The 16,277-nt window shown below is 36.9% G+C and overlaps 1 protein-coding gene across 15 annotated transcripts in view; it reads left to right on the top strand.

Moving 5' to 3' along the window:
• The window catches only part of LOC116662781, a 551,908-nt gene that overhangs the window by 464,816 nt on the left and 70,815 nt on the right, over positions 1-16,277 (top strand). The gene's annotated exons all lie outside the window — the stretch shown is intronic.

The raw sequence follows: 16,277 nt of genomic DNA, 5'->3' as shown, positions 1-16,277 counted from the left end.
TATTTTTTAAAGTGACTGAAGCTTATTGTCTTTCCAACATTTTCAGGTTTAAAACATCCCTCACTCTTTTTACACTCATATTTAAATTTGTTTATATAATATTTAATTAAATTACACAACTTCATGTTAAGCCAATTAGCACAAACTGGTTTGGGAACAAACATAACTCACTGCCAGCAAGCATACAAATCACTTGGTTAAAGTAGAAGTACCTACCTGGCTGTTCTAGAACTTTCTGAGGTGATGGAAATGTTCTCTGTACTGTCTAAAACAGTAACCACTAGTCATATGTGGCTACTGAGTATTTAAAATGTGGCTAGTGTGACTGAAGAGCTGAATTTTAAATTCAGTTAATTTTAGTAAATTTAAATAGCTACATATGGCTAGTAGCCTGTATATTGGACAGTGCAGCTCTAGAAAGTAACATACTTGCTTTTAGCATGCTGGGGGATCAATTGAGAATGTCAGATTATTTGTAAAGTAGTAGATGGTTAAGAGTATTTTCTCTGTAGTTGCATTTAAAGTTAAGGGGAGAATTGCTTGGGAAACTCAGATTGGTTTAGAATTCATTTTTTATTTTGTTTTTAATTTGTTTATTTTGCTCCTATTTGAGTATAGATTTAGTTTGATGGAATTTTAAAGTTTTAATCAAAAGAAATAAGCCAAACTATTCGAAACTACAGAGGTTTGCAGTTTTTTTCGGAAGCATTTGATCAACACAAACCTAATTAGAAAGTAAAGACATCATGTCTCATATCCTAGCTCTTGACAGATTATCATGGGAGTCCATGATTTCCAAAAAAAGTTTAGAATAATTGCACTTGATTACTGCTTAATACTTTTTAAAGTGCCAGAAATTAATTAGTACATTTTGATAGAACTGTAAACTGTCTCTTATGAATACTGTAAATCTATCTATCCATTCATTCACATATATATTTCAAATTGTATAGTTTATATACGTAATTGATATTAAAAATTTAAACTTTGTACAATATATAATTTGTATGTAATTTAATTAATAGTATATGTTTAATCTAATTAATTAGCTCAACCTATGGACCATGGTTGAGACAAGAAAGAGAATAGCTTAATTTCTTGGGAGGATTCAATAAAACTAAATAGCTAAAATCACTGTCATATTAAAGTTGAACTTTCAACTGTGATTTATTACAAAAAAATCATAAAAATATAGATTAAATAATCCCTCAGTTTCCAGTATCAGCGCCTTTATATATTCGTGCTTATGAATGGACCGGGTCCATTAAGTGGTGCATTATGGCTACAATTTGGGATACCTGGAAAAACCGTCACCAACCCCGTACTCAATGAAAGGCCTTGTCTCACATGAAAATACTGGGGAAAATTAGAAAATTATACTTTCATATGTTTTAAGAAAAATTAAAATATTTATACTTTAAGGTATATTTATGTTTCCCTTTCTAACTAGTATTTTTGTTTAATGCATCAACTACTGATCCCAAACACATCAAATAGGGTGGTTTCTACTGTAAACAGTGTCAGTCTTCTTTCGAAAGTGAGAGAACCACAGTCAGAGGTTTATATAATTTCCTACAATCACATAAGTGGTAAATCCTAGGTCTGGAGCAAATATGTTTTACACCAAGGGAGTTAATTTTTAGCTACTTTGGTATAATGCTTCCAGTGACAGTCTCAGCAGGTTGGAAGCAGAAGGCACCCGCAGGAAAAGTCCGAAAGGCAGATTTGCTGCACTTCACTTACAGTGAAAATGCAGGCTTACTAGTCGAGCTGACCAGCTCTTTTTGTGCTTCCAGAGATTTCTTAGACTCGTGTTTCTTTCAGTTTAGAGATCCACACAACAAAATTTCCGTGGGCTCTTTTCTACTTCTGATTTTCTGAAGAAAAAAAAAAAAAAAGAATAATACAAGGTTGCCACCTACCTTAAAACAGCAAATACGTTTACTTTTAACTAGGGATTTATCAGCTCATTTTGGTAAAAACTTTTTTAATGATAATGAGAAACATTGAGCAGCATCTTTCTGTTTATTACGTAAATAATTACTTCTGGTTTTAAGTCTTCAAAATATAGAAGTACAATAAACCTTATTCACAGGCTGCTTGAGATTAGTTTATTGATATCTGGGGAGTATCTACATCGTCCCTTACATAATCTGGGGACTCAGAGGAACCTTCTTTTTCTTCCCCTTCTTCTAATACTAGTAGCTTGACACTTGTTTAAGATTCCCTGCCTTGCTCTGACTTTTAAGACTTCTTAGAACAGTGGTTCTTAACTGTGTTGCTTGAGGACCTGCAGGGGGGAGGGGGAAGTGGGGCAGGAGGTGGGTGTAGTTTGAAAAAGTCCTCAGTGTGATTCAGATTTTCCATCTGCATAGTCACCTATTCCGGAAGGCCTCCATTTTGTAATAGGATTTCAAAGGCCTCAGAAAGGTCACCCCTACTCCAAAATAGCTTGGTCTTTCATTGCCCACTAAACTTAGAGCACAGTTTTTGACTGTTCCCCTTTCCCCAGTAAAAAGGACATTGACCTCCAGCTCTGGAGTCAGACACAGCTGAGCTGATAACAAGTCTGAGTCACCCACCACTACAAAAACTGATCTTTTCATCAGTGCTTCGTGATCTTCATCTGTAAAGTGAAAATTACGAAACTGGTACTGCGAGATTTTTGTGAAGATTAAAAGATGATATGTATGAGGCATGTAGCAAGCATGGTGCTAGTAGATTATAGGAAAAACACTATGGCCATCATTATACATGGTGCAGTGTTGTGTCTACCTATTAAGCATCCCTCTGGAGTGCGGTGGGGTTTGCCCCACCAGAGCCAGCCACAGCAGACACGGGGAAGAGGTGCTTTTCTCTGGGTCCTCCCCATTGATTCCCAGACATTGTGTCTTTGCTGCTTTGAGGAGACCACATTTCAGTCTTCTCCCTTTCAGATCACAGTAGACAAGAAGTCTCACCTTTCCCTTCTGAGAAAGGAAATAGTCCCTCTTCACATGTCTGAAGTTAAGTTTTTTCCTTTTTGTCTCATCCTTATTTTGAAAACGATGTGTCACTACTGTTTTTATGCACGTAAAATAAAGTGCTACGATGTTTAAGTGCCTTAGTTTTCCCATCTGTAAAATAGGGGTAACAGTCCCTTCATGTAGCACTTCTATACTCTAGAGAAAATAAAAATATGTAATGTGAAAAAAGAAAAAGGCAGCATTGGCATTCTTACAAATAGAAAATTAACCCTTTTAAACTTAACTACAGGCAATTTTGTAAACAGCCTTCCAGGGAAGGAGGAGCAGCAAGGTATTCTCAAGCTATTCATTCCCAGAGAGAAGATGTCACTCTCAATACCTCTCCTTCTCTCTCTCTTTCTCTGTGTATGTGTGTGTGTCTTTCTCTCTGTCTCCTTCTCTCTCTTCCCTTCTCTCTCTCGTGTTCTTCGATCCTGCTATTTCCATGGCTTAACTGTTGGCATAATGTCTGTTTCCATTACTGTTCATGAGTTCCTTTCTTGGATCTAGCCAAATGTCAAAAGTAAGAACCTTATATTTACTAGATAAATGAATGAATTATTGAATGAATCAAATCAATTAATGAGAGCAGATCAGAAATGCAGACTTCAGTTCATAAGAAACTGGAAGATATTAGCTACAGTGTAATTAATGTATTAATAGTTAGCTAATCTTGGTCATCATCGTGGGCAGGTGATGCCAGAGGAAGCTAAGTCAGTCCTGCAGTTCCTTCCCAACAGGTTTCTTCTTATGAAGCCGAGCGTGGCAGTGGGAGCTAGGGCACGTGCACCATGACTGGGTGATAAGATGGATTTGCATCAAGCATTTCTCACAGAAAATTGGGTGGGGCTTTATGTTTCATGATTAAGTTGATTTTTTTTTTAATCTGTAGAGACCAAGTTCAGTTTACCATGCTAGTCCAGTGAAAGCTCATTCAGCAATTTTATTGCAATCAATTTTGATTTTACATAACAGGAGATTTTTGAACTGAGTTCAAATGTTTGTGAGGCTTTTAAACATGGTTCTTTTTCCCTCTTTTTTTCAGGCTGGATGGTTTCCCAAACAGGATAATTTCTAGGAAGGAAGCAACCTAGGCATCTAAAGTGCAATGAGGAATGCTTGTAGGGTCTGACACCCACTAACCACTGCTCCGACCATGTCCCCCAAATCTACAGAAAGGCCACGTGGCCTGCCGGGGTCCTGGGTGAGGGCCTAAATGCTCTCCAGGAAATAGCATCCTTGCCTCCTTGGCCCTAAGCACCTGTTACTCCCTTTAAGTTGGTGTCAGAGATTTGGGGAGCTGAGAGAGTGACCTTGCCCATTATCAAATGCTGACTGTTTCATGGTCGATTTTGAAACTGCTGTGGCTTTCAGAATAGATGTTTTTAGATTTGGTGGATGATGGTTGGACGTGAGGAACGTAGACCTTCTTTCTTTCTTTAGTTAGTTTCATTACAAAGCATGGACTTTAGATATAGGGCTGCCAGACTTAGCAAGAAAAATATGGGATGCCCAGTTAAGTTTGAATTTTAGATGGACAATGAATAGTTTTTCAGTAACACTGTATTCAGTAGTTCATGCTGTTTTCATTGTCTGAAATTCAAATTTGACTTGGCGACCTACATTTTTATGTGGTAACTCTTTTTAGTAGCATTTTCCATAATAAAATGTCAGGTCTCATTTCTCCAAGTATGTTCCACTCTTACTAAATAAGGATGAAGAAGCTAATAAAGCAACTAGAATAAGACTGATGTTACGAGAGATCAGGGAAAAGCATACAAAAATAATGTAATAATCTATATTAAAATGATAGAAAATTAGAGGCAAACTTTTTTCTTGAATGTTTGGGTCATGTAAACTAAGTATTAGTCTGTATTATTCCACATGATTAAATAAAGTAGTTTAGCAAATGATATTTAATAAATGGAAGCCAGTTGATAACATCTGCACAAAATTCAGGGGATTAAAAATTTGTGGTAATGTCAAAACCACATTACCTGATGCATCCTCTGATATTCTAAGTGGTCTTTGCATTAGTTATGACAGATTTTGGTTTGGTTTGGTTTTTTTGTTTGTTTGTTTTCTGAGAGCTCTGGAGGGAAAGTTTTCCAGAAAATGAACATTCTAGTTAAAGCAATTTCATTTTTCAGTTAATGTAAAGCATTGCTTACTTTTCACATGATCTGTTGCCATCAGTTACTTTAGAATCTTTGTTAGCTTTTCAAACACCAGTTGCCATCACAATATAAATCTTTTACACATAGCCTGTGCTGTGTCTATGTTTGCCCTGCACATCCAGAACGTTTCACATGGCGCCTCTTTGAGATGGGTGATGCTGACTCCCTCACGGTGTTTGTACACACCACCGTCTCACCCTTCTTCACAGCCTGATTTCTTCCTTCCTGATCGTCCAACTGCCCCCAGCTCGACAGCTCCCAGCCTTTCCAGTTTTGCTCAGACCCCAACAGAGCCAAGCTTCCCAGCTGGGTCTTCTCCCCACACTCATCAGTCCTCAGTTCTTTTCTATTCTGGCAACCTTGGGCAGAGAATCACAGACCTGGAGACTTTCAAAATGTCACCATCAAGTCACACCAGGCATACATATGCGTGTCCACGTGTTCACACGCAATGAATCTTTTCATTTAATGAGGCAATTTGTCCTGTCCCCTTGGCGCCATTTCCTTTACTTTATACAGAAGGACATAAGCACACAAGATCAGGAGATTGTTTTCAAAGTCACACAGTCGCTTGCTAGTCAAGGCTGGAACCACAGTCCTTTCATTAAATCAATCTTTTCAGAGAATTAACTTCTTCCTCTGCCATATGGGATCATACGGCCAAAGAGTGGTGTTTTTTTGTAAGAATTAAATAAGAATTTAAATTATCTAGCTGAACTGCTTATGGTGGGCTTTCAGAAAATGTTTCTTCCTCCCATTTTCACTAAACTGATAGACAGTTTATTATCATTTATGAATAAAATTTATTAGAAGAGCTGGCTTTGGTTGGGGCTAAGAATTCCATTAATTCCCAGACTCTTTCTAGTTTGCTTTTTGACACTGACAAATTTATTTAACCTTTCTGTCCCCAGACATAGTTCTTTGTCATGCAGTGGTGTTCTGTGATTATATGATTCTGTAATTTTTCTATTTTTGAGTTTGCCCCAAATTAGCATGTAGTTGTAACTACATAAATATTTTCAAATGAATAAACGCATGAGTAAATGGTAATGCCCAATGTTGTTATCATTTTCCAGCCGTTTAATGACACATTAGAAAGTAATATAGGTATTACTGGTTATATGTTTTCCATGGCTATTTTGAAGCAAACCATGGGATATTTGAAGGTAACTGGATTTTTTAAAATTCTCCCATCTATTGAAGTGAGCTTTTTACTCAGTTGTCACAGTATTTGACATTGACCCTCCTTGACGCCTATGGCTTTCTTTCACCTCCTGAAGCTCCCTCACCTCTGTAAGTTCCTCCTCAGAGTATTGTGTGTTTTGTAAAAGTGTGTTATCTCGTGTACAGAATCAGTTTAAATTCCTCTACAGGACAGGAAGAATGTTATCAAAGTACCAACATAAACCTGTGTCGGGCTACCCCTCCGTCTCCTGACACCCTCTCTTTCCAGTCCTGCCCATTTGCACGGCCTCATATTCAGCTACCCTGGGGCTCCAGCTCAGAGGAGGCTCAGGGACAGTGTTCTGTAACAGAAGGCTGTCTGGCATTTAAGCACCGGCTTTGGAATGAGGCAGCCAGTGCACAAATGTGCCTTACCATTTTGTAGCTGTGGGGTCTATCTCTATAAGTCTCACTTGTTTTTTCTAAAACTGGGGCAATAATACAGCATAGAGCTCCTGTAGGATTACATGAGCTAGCATAACTTAGGTTATAAATGGCTTCTTTCTAAGAATGCAGTGAGTAGAAGCTAATGTGATAAAGTAAAAATGAACTTGAAAGTCTTTGCTGATTTTGTTCTTTTTGTCCAAGAGTCTTTAAATTGCTTTTTATTGCTGGAAAAATTGCATTCATTCTTTAGGATCTGCTTATCCCCTATATTCACATTTATACATGATTGATTATGTTTAAGTTGCATGCACTGGCATTTCCACTCTCTTATTTCTTCATTGACATTAGATCCTTTTCTGTTTTTTGGTTTATCACTTATATATATATATCAGTCATAGGTAATAAGAATGACGAAGAATTTGACATTTACTCCAATATCCTCATTTAATAACTAAGAAAACTGAAGCTCAAACTCATTAATTACTTTTTTTGGAATTAATTGTATAATATCTGCCTCCCTAGTTGTCTGAGAATTTCCAAAAAGTAGCAAACTATGTCTGATCGGTGTGGTACCCAGAGGGATTGGTGCAAGGTAGACCTACAGTGATGGCTATTTGTGGAATAAGTGAATGTTGTGGAACTAATTCTGGCCAAATTTCAGAATTCTAGGTTCGTGCTTTTGTGGTATGCTATGTTTCTTTTTATGCAAACTTCGTCTTATTCTACAGGTTCACTTACTGAATATCTCTTCTGAAGGTTGTTGATCATCCTGGAGTGCACAATGTAAGGCTGATCTTTGTAAGATCCAAGACATTTTCTGATTCCATGACGTAGTCACGTAACACACTTTGTAGCCAGGGTGATGTGCACTTCCAGCGGCAGGCCCAGGAAAGAATGAAGCTGAGGCAGCATTACTTTTTCCAAGTAAAGTTGGTGTGGACATGTGGGTCTTCTCCCCTTGACATCAAATCCAGTAGTCCTTTCTTTTGTCTAACGATCATTTCAGCTTTGACTTCATAATAATGCCTGTTCTGTGTTGATTCTGACTGTCTGCAGACTGCTTTCATGCATGTTGCCTCGTTTCTACTCCAGAATAACCCAAGGGGAAGCAGAGACGTTATGAGGATCCATGTTTTACAGTTGGGGAAACTAAGGTTTGGTTTGAATTCAGATTTCCTTTCTCCCATCCTGCTGTTCGCACTGTACAAGTTTGCCTGTCATCACTTGGTTGTGGCTGCCTTAGACCTATGGCTGAGCTATTCCACGCCAGTAGAATATTCTACACCAGTAAGAGAAACCTAATATTCTCCCCTGTGAGTTCTAGTCAAGTTCTAAGAACAGCCCTGGGCTACATACACCCATTGAGTGTCCATGCTGAAGACCCCTTTAATTCCTGAAAATAAACAGCTGGCTAGTTCAGATTGCAGTTTAGGGATGCTTTCAGTAATTAGCACTTGAACTGAGCGATAACTTTCAATGAGTCTTTCATTTCCCTACTCAGGGAGAGAGAGAGACAGCGAACGGAGACAGAGTGTGCTCCAGTATTAGGCTGTCAGATTTGGAATTACTTGTTAGATGTATGGTCTTAAACATGTTCTTTAGCTCTCTGTGCTTCAGACGCTTCATCTGTGAGATGGTGCCAACCTCAAAGGCTGTGGAGAAGGGCGAATGAAATAATAAATAGAACAGTGCTTGGCTCGTAGCGAGGGCTCCGTAACTATTAACTCCTAGTCATTATTATTATTCATTCCTTTGTGGACCTTAAAAGCAACAGCTTCGCCCAATCCGAGTTGGTCATTGAAAATAGCGTCGTGTTTTTCTTTATGCAAATAAAAAGAAACTCCTTTGAAAACAAGAATTAAAGGGGCTCTGAATTAATTTTTGTGTGTACAATGAAGTGAATTCAGTTCGTTCTATTTTCAAGGAAAGCATCTTTGTCAGTTTTGACCATGGTGGAAACTGAACACACCCTCCAGTGTTATTGGCCTCACACTGGAAATGTGTATAACCTTATGTTGAAAGTACACTTACAAGTGCCAGATCCTCTCTTGATACTTGCTTGAAATTCATCCCTTTGGGGTTACGTTGTTAATAACGAAGGGTGGAAATTTGCTGTAAGCATTCAGGTTTGATTTAGACATAGACTAATATTGTTTGCTGGTGATATATTTAACACTCTGAGACTCCTTTCTGATATATTTTATCACATCTATTGTAAAACTAATAATTATTAATCACTCCTATTTTTCTATTAAATCAGCTAGAACACAACAAAGCAGAATATTAATATAGCTTGACAAGTGATAGAATTTCAAAGCTCCTTCTCCTCAAGAAAATGGAAAATATTCTGTGCAGGCAGTTGTCAGTAAAGAGGAAATCTGTCCCTACAAGGTTATCTCATATAAATATTAATATTCCTTATATGGCCATTACTTCCAGCATTTCATTTTCCAAATGCACTTTTCACAAACATGTAATATTATGGTCCATTACCAACCACTAATGGAGAATTTTATGACTAACTTTTGTATCAAAAACGATTATTTGTTGTGTGAGGATAGATTTGCAAAACAAGATATGGTAGCATTTAAATGGCTACATATTTTTAGAAGAAGACTGCCCTCCCTGACTGTGTCCTAACACTTAGATTACCATCTCCCGGCGTCATTATCTCCAGGCCCAGATGGGTGTCTCTTGCACTTTAGGAGCACAAGGGAAGCCAATTTGATGAAAATAGGTCGTTTCTTATCATTAGGAAATTTGAGGATGGAAAAATAATAACTTGTGCAATAAATACTATATGGTTTGAAGCCGTGTTCATCCTCCAAGGTAATTAGCAATTCAGTTTTTTCAGGAACCCGGAAGGCACCAGATTTTTCCACTGGGTCCTGTTTTCTGTACGAATAGTGGGTGTACTTTTTGATAGTTCAAACTGGGAAAAGTGAACTATTGCATTTCATTGTGAATATGATGGGAATTATTCCATAGCTCATTCCTCCCCGCCCCCAGCCCATAAAATTGTTCTTTTAAATATATTTACAATCTAAATTTCTAGAAAAATACCTAAGGGTGTCATTTTGTAATCTCACAATTCTTTCTATATATTTTTATTTAATATGTTGTATATCTGGATCTATGAATATTATTTTAAAAATGTCTTCTTTTATTGTTGTTCCTATAATCCATTTCAGACATCGATATCTGAGGATAATTGTCATGTAAACAATGATTCAGTGAAACATATAATTTACATTTGTATTTAAAATAGTGCTCAAGGAGTTTGGTTCTTAGTCTAGAATTTACGTACTGAAATAGAAGGTGGTAACATGAAAGGTCTTTTTTTTCTTTTTTTAATTTTAACTTCTAGGACTGACCCATACTTAAATAAACTTTAAGTATTTATAACTAATCTCCACTGAAAGCTCTTTCAAACACTGTCTCCATGTTGTTTAAAGTGTAAATGAGGAGAATAAAGAAAACAACGATTAAATAAAATAGAAGTGACACTCCTGAAGCCACAGGACTAGTTCGAGACTACACCAAGAATCCAACGTTGGTTTTTTGCTTTGTTCATGTCGTTTTCACTGCTCTTTCTAAAAAGTCAGTGTTTTATTTAACACAACTGACCTTACTATATGGTTTACTCTTTATCAGCACAAAATACACTTCACAATTTTATGGTGTTTACATGAAAAATGCAAAATTATACATGCTAATGTAACACCCAGTATGTGGTAACTAGTCACAAATAACAATATAATGTAACAAAATTCATTAAATTGCTAATTCTGTCAAAAAAAAATATTTCTGTGAAGCACATTCTCTCTAATTTAACAAAGCCAAATAATACCAGTACTTAATGAGAAGTAAAACTGCTCAGTGGTAAAATGCTTTCAGGTTTTTAAAAGTAATTTACTTACATGCAGTATATTTAGGAATACTGTTCAGTTTTTGGTGTTTTTTTTTTTCGCATTGCGAAGATGGGATTTTGTTCTTTCTTTTGATAGAAAATTTGCCGAATCACAAAAGTGATAAGTAAGTGAGTAAATTTTTTGGAAATGGAGTTTCAAAGAGAAAACTTCCTACATGGTTGAACAAAAAACTAATTTAACTTAGGTATTTTTCTGTACAATTTGGAAACAGAACCATAAAAGATTTCAAAAGTGTTGCCTCATGATCTTTGGAACGAGACTAAGACATGAGGAATTTAAGATCCCCCCACCCCTTACAGACATAACATCCTTCCTCCCACTCCTCCCTCATAGTCTTTTCATCTCCTTCTACACTGCCTGGAATATTTACCTATTATACCTCAATCTCAGGTATCACATTTTCTAAGAATACTCCCTAGACTCCTCCAGCCTTTGTAACAGTGTGTTACTGCCTTTCCCCATTTACCTGGTATTATCTCCCACTAGCCTTTGAACTCCCTGAGGAAAGAAGCTGGGTGTTCCATTACCTAGTCCAGTGTCTCACACTTAGTAAGTTGATCAGCTCTGACTGAGCTAAATGATACCAAAGTTAACCAAGCCTTGTGCAATTCTTTGTAGCGTGCACACACCAGGGTACCTTATGAGGAGCTTTACTCCATATTTCACCCGTGTTACAGATGAGGAAGCTAAGATTCAAGTAGGCTAAGAAGTAAGAGGTCATGCACCTTAAATGGCAGAAGGAGGTATCCCACACATTCTCTCTCCTCAAGATTCTTTCATTTAATGGATTTATGCTGAGCATCCTCTACTTGCCAGACATTATGTCAGAACTTGAGAGCCAAAGATTAATAGGTTAAGATCTCCTGAAGCTCTCTGCCTAGCCAAAGAAATAGACTATAAACAGTAATTAGAATACAATGTGATAAGGGTTTTGACAGAACAATGTACTCTTGTGCTATGGGATTTCCGAAGAAGGAATAAAAACTCTGCATATTCATTTGCTCTAGTTTATTTTATTTTGAATATTCTTTTATTACCCTTTTATGTCTGAATGTTTAGTACATAACCATTCTAATTCAGAAAAAGGTAGGCAAAAGCCTGTGCAAAGTAATGAAAGTTTAAATATTGCAATACTGTTTCTAAACCAGTTAGTTTTCATTATTGTTCATATTACACATTAATTTGAATTTCAAACAGAAGTCTATATAAAGCCTAATCCATGTAGTTTTAAATGGCTTGCTTAGGAAAACCATTTTCATCGTCATTTATGTAACTTGGAATCCTAAGAAAATTCTTGAGGGAGAATTATCATAAGCACATTAACAAGAATAGATGAAGAACTAGGGTAGGAGTGCAATATGGCATGAAGATGGCTGAGGGTGAGTCAGGAACGCGCAAAACTGGTCTAGAAAGCAGCTGTGTGCCTGAGTTTTGATCACAAGTTCATCTGCTGTTTTAAAAATCTTTTAAAGAAAAACTAGTCGACTGGATGAAAAGAATTATTCTACTTTTCGTAGTTTTTAAATTATTTGTTGGAGAAAAGGAAGTAGCCATGGGGAATGGTGGTATTTAATAATAGTGATTAAAATATTTTACTGAAGGAATGAAAAATAGGTAATTGTCAATAAATAGCATGAGTCTATTTGCAATGCTTCCTAATCTTGAGGAAAGAATATTATTAATCTGTATATTTCCCATGCTAAATATGGTGTCTTGCTCATGGTTGAAAGGCTTCTACCAAGATGAGATGACTCTCTCAGCTTCATTCTTTAAATATAGAATAATCAAAACAAAAATCGAAGACACCCAAATGAAAAGTAGATAAAATGTAGCTCTGCTTTAAAAGCTTAATTTTAGAAACCTGAGAGCAGTCCTTTGTCAGTGATTAAGAGCTAGGGAATTCACTGAATGTTTCAAAGTGATACCTGTTTCTGACTGAAGCAGCCAAACCATTGAAAATGGGTAGATGCCAATAAGAGGGCAGTCACCCCTTCCAAGCATCTAAAGAATGCGCATTCAACACATTCCAGGAGCACCTCCCCCGCGAGTGACTTTGCTTAGCCCAGTGGCTATCCACCTCAAACTGCATTGTGCAGAAATTAGTAGGGAGGAAAGAAGGCTTTTCTGGAATTGTCAAGTTGCTCCACACTAGTAACCCTTTCCCTTATAAGTCAGTCAGAAACCCACTGTGAAAAGGGAAAGAGTGTGTATCCAGAAGTTTCTGGGAAAGGGGTGGAAGGGTCTGCCGGGATAAACACAGTAACACACATAGAATTTGCTAGATATGTTTTTCCTTTTAGTCACTCTTCATAATGCTTTGGTTGAAGCCGCATCTGACCTCCCTCAGTGGAATTCCCATGCTTTCTCAGTGTAAGGATGGAGGAGGGGGTGTTTCACTGTGGACCAGGGCCACCCCACCTGTGGTTTAAAAACACGAATGGTTTCAGTAGACAGAAAACCCTGCCCTTACCAGTGTTCACAAATCACCCAATTTCTACTTACAAACCAAGCATGTCAGGAAACTTGATAACCAGAGGCAGTAAATCAGCAAAATGGGTTAATTGTATTAGGTCACTAGTTTTTGCTGCCATGGAGATACCTATGGCTACCCCTCTAGGGACACCAGAACTTCATACACATGGAGGTGACTTGGTCCCAATTCTTTTACTTTCTATCACTATCTGTTGTTCTCAGTAAACTTCTTGTAAAACTTTAGCAAGATTCTAAAATTTTAAAAATGAGCCCCACATAACTAAAATTTCTACTGTAATAAAGCAAGATTATTGTCGTAAGGTTTAGTGATTGTCTGTGTTAAGTAGGATTTCACTGTACATCATACTTTTTTTCTTACATAGTCCTCATGTAATAACACATGTCATAGAACATACTTGATTCACTTTTCACCAGATAGGCATCATGCTTCTATCTTTTTTGAAAAAAGAAATCTTCATATTCTAGCTTCATATACTAGAGGGAACTTAATTTATCATTTACTCTGTATTGTGATCATATGTTATTAACTTGAGGTTATAATCTGCTTTTAATATTTCCTCTCTTTTCTAAACTACAGATGTAAGAGGGTGAGAGTATGTGTTGTGTGTCTGTCTCAGAACCAATCCTGGACATAATTCGGTCTTGATTTTAAGAGACCAATTATTTATGTAAATATTTATAAAATATTCTAAAATAAATGGCTTTTATCATTGCATGTCATGTTATTTTCTATTGAAAGTGAGTATTATACTAATTCTAGTTGACTCAGATTTTTAAGGCAATACATTCTAGTCTACCCTTCATGTGAGAAATGGTTAATGAGACAGGTTATTTTTAAGGGACCAAAAGCTAGAAAAGAACTTTTCCTCAAAAAGCTGTATTTCTTTATGCCATTCTGCCTAATAGAAAATGCACATCCTTAGATTTTACCTGAATGGTGTTTTCCTAATACTTAAGCCTCATAATTCTCGATTTTTTTGGTGTATATTTCAAACTCTTCGCATTTTGATTTTTATCATTCTCAGGTAGACTAAATTAGCTCTTAGGTGTCTTGCCTTCATTATCTATAGGAAATATAATAAATTACAGTACAAGCCCTCTAATGAGAATTTATCTACTGGTCAGTTGAGAGGCATGAAGAATTAGGAGACGATGTATCTACAAAACTGTGAATGACATTTTGGTGTTGAAAATGATGCAGGAAAAACAGATGTGGGGCGTGAGGAGGGCCGTGTCCCAGGCTTCGGTTGAGCCCCTGGGACGTGCCCCGCCAAGTGTGAGTCCTTGGCTTCACACAGGCAAGAATTCAAAAGCGAGACACAGTTGAGTAAAGGTAGATTTATTTAGAGAGATACATCGAAAGGCAAGAGAAAGGCCATGAGGTCTGGGGATTGGGTGCTCACATTAGAGTAAAAGTAGATACACACTCCATAGACAGAGTGTGGGCCATCTTCGAAGCAGGGGAGAGAGAGAGGGCGGCGGCCACGAGGTGCCATGTTGCCAGTTGCCAGTTTTTATGGGCTCAGTGGCTTCATATGCTAATAAGTGGAAGGACCAGTCTAACTAGCCTGGGGAAGGGGCTGGGATTCCCAGGAAGTTGGCCATTTCCCAATTTTTGACCTTTCACGGCTAACCTTGGGACTGTCATGGCACCTGTGGGCGTGTTATTCACCATGCTAATATATTACAATGGGTGTATAATGAAGCTCAAGGAAGTCAAATCTCCCACCATCTTGAGCCTCAAGGCCTATTGGGGGTTTAATCTTTCGTCATTCTGGTGTTAATTGTTATGTTGTTCCTTGAATGGCTGTGCCTTGCACCCTCTCTGTCTCAAAACCAACATGGCTTGTTAGTCTGATATGTCTCCCATGTGACTCTATAAGTTATTCCCTACTGCTCATACCTAAATCTTGTTTCCTCTTGATTTTCTGTGTGTGTGTGTGTGTGTGTGTCTGTAACATGATGGCTTTTTGAAAGATAATGTAGATAAAAGATACATTGGAGAGTAAGTGCAATAATAACCATATTTTAAGTGTCCTGTGTATCATAACACCATGAGTTACTGTATATGTTCAAAACTGAAAATTAAAATGAATATGTTTTTGTATAATAAATACTTCATCCTAAAGTTATGCCTATGGGAAAATGCATAAACTATTAAATATAATTAGTCAAGAAAGGGTTGCATTCAGTAGTGAACTATACTCTGAACTGTTGGACTGTGATATCTCTGGTTAAATATTTTGCAACTTAAATTCATGAGCTGCATATTTTAAAAATCTTAGGTATTTCCATCAAATAATTTGAATATGGTTTCCACTTAGCCATTGTTTTTGGTTCTTACTGGTGACATTTTTATTTAAAAGTTCATATAAAGAATACAGATAAATACGTTTCTAGGGTTTTTGAGATGATTCCGAGCTTTTTGCCCACATTAAATACTGTGAGTTTATAACATCTAATATCATTTGCCAAATAAGCAAGATTATCATTTTTCTTTTTCTCAACAAAAGCTTTAAGGAGAGTATTAAGAATTCTTAAATTATTCAATGCACCCACCTTGCCCCATTCCCTTCCTTTGTAATGGAAAACTTTTGTAAAAACTAATGTTAATATTTAAGAAATGGAAAATTATGGATATGTGTTGCACAGTGGTCAACCAAAAAGGTTTCTTTCCCGAGCCCAGCAAATTTCATTCCATATCCCTTGAATCAGGTTTAATGTACACTGAAAAATAAAGCTCTACTTTGAATTATTAAAGTTAATGTAAGATCATCATATTTTTTGAGGTTTCCCTAATCTTCAAGACTCTAAGGGGTTTACTCTGAGACCGCTTAATCAAACCTTCATAATTTGGGGGTTCTTATTTTCTCACTGGCTGTTAACAGACTACCATCATCAGTAAGAAAATTTTCCTTAAACAGAATGATTATATCTTCAACATTGTGTACTAATATTTTTCCTAAAGGAAAAAAAATCCTCCCCTGCATATTTATAGACAACTTTGACCCCTTATTTGGCCTAGATTAATCTCTCTGCTAATTTTCATGTCAGTTGGA

Source organism: Camelus ferus, chromosome 1 (assembly GCF_009834535.1).
Source record: "Camelus ferus isolate YT-003-E chromosome 1, BCGSAC_Cfer_1.0, whole genome shotgun sequence".
Classification (NCBI taxonomy): Eukaryota; Metazoa; Chordata; class Mammalia; order Artiodactyla; family Camelidae; genus Camelus; species Camelus ferus.
The sequence above is the reverse complement of the archived record's forward strand: the minus strand, read 5'-3'. Positions and strand labels throughout refer to the sequence as shown.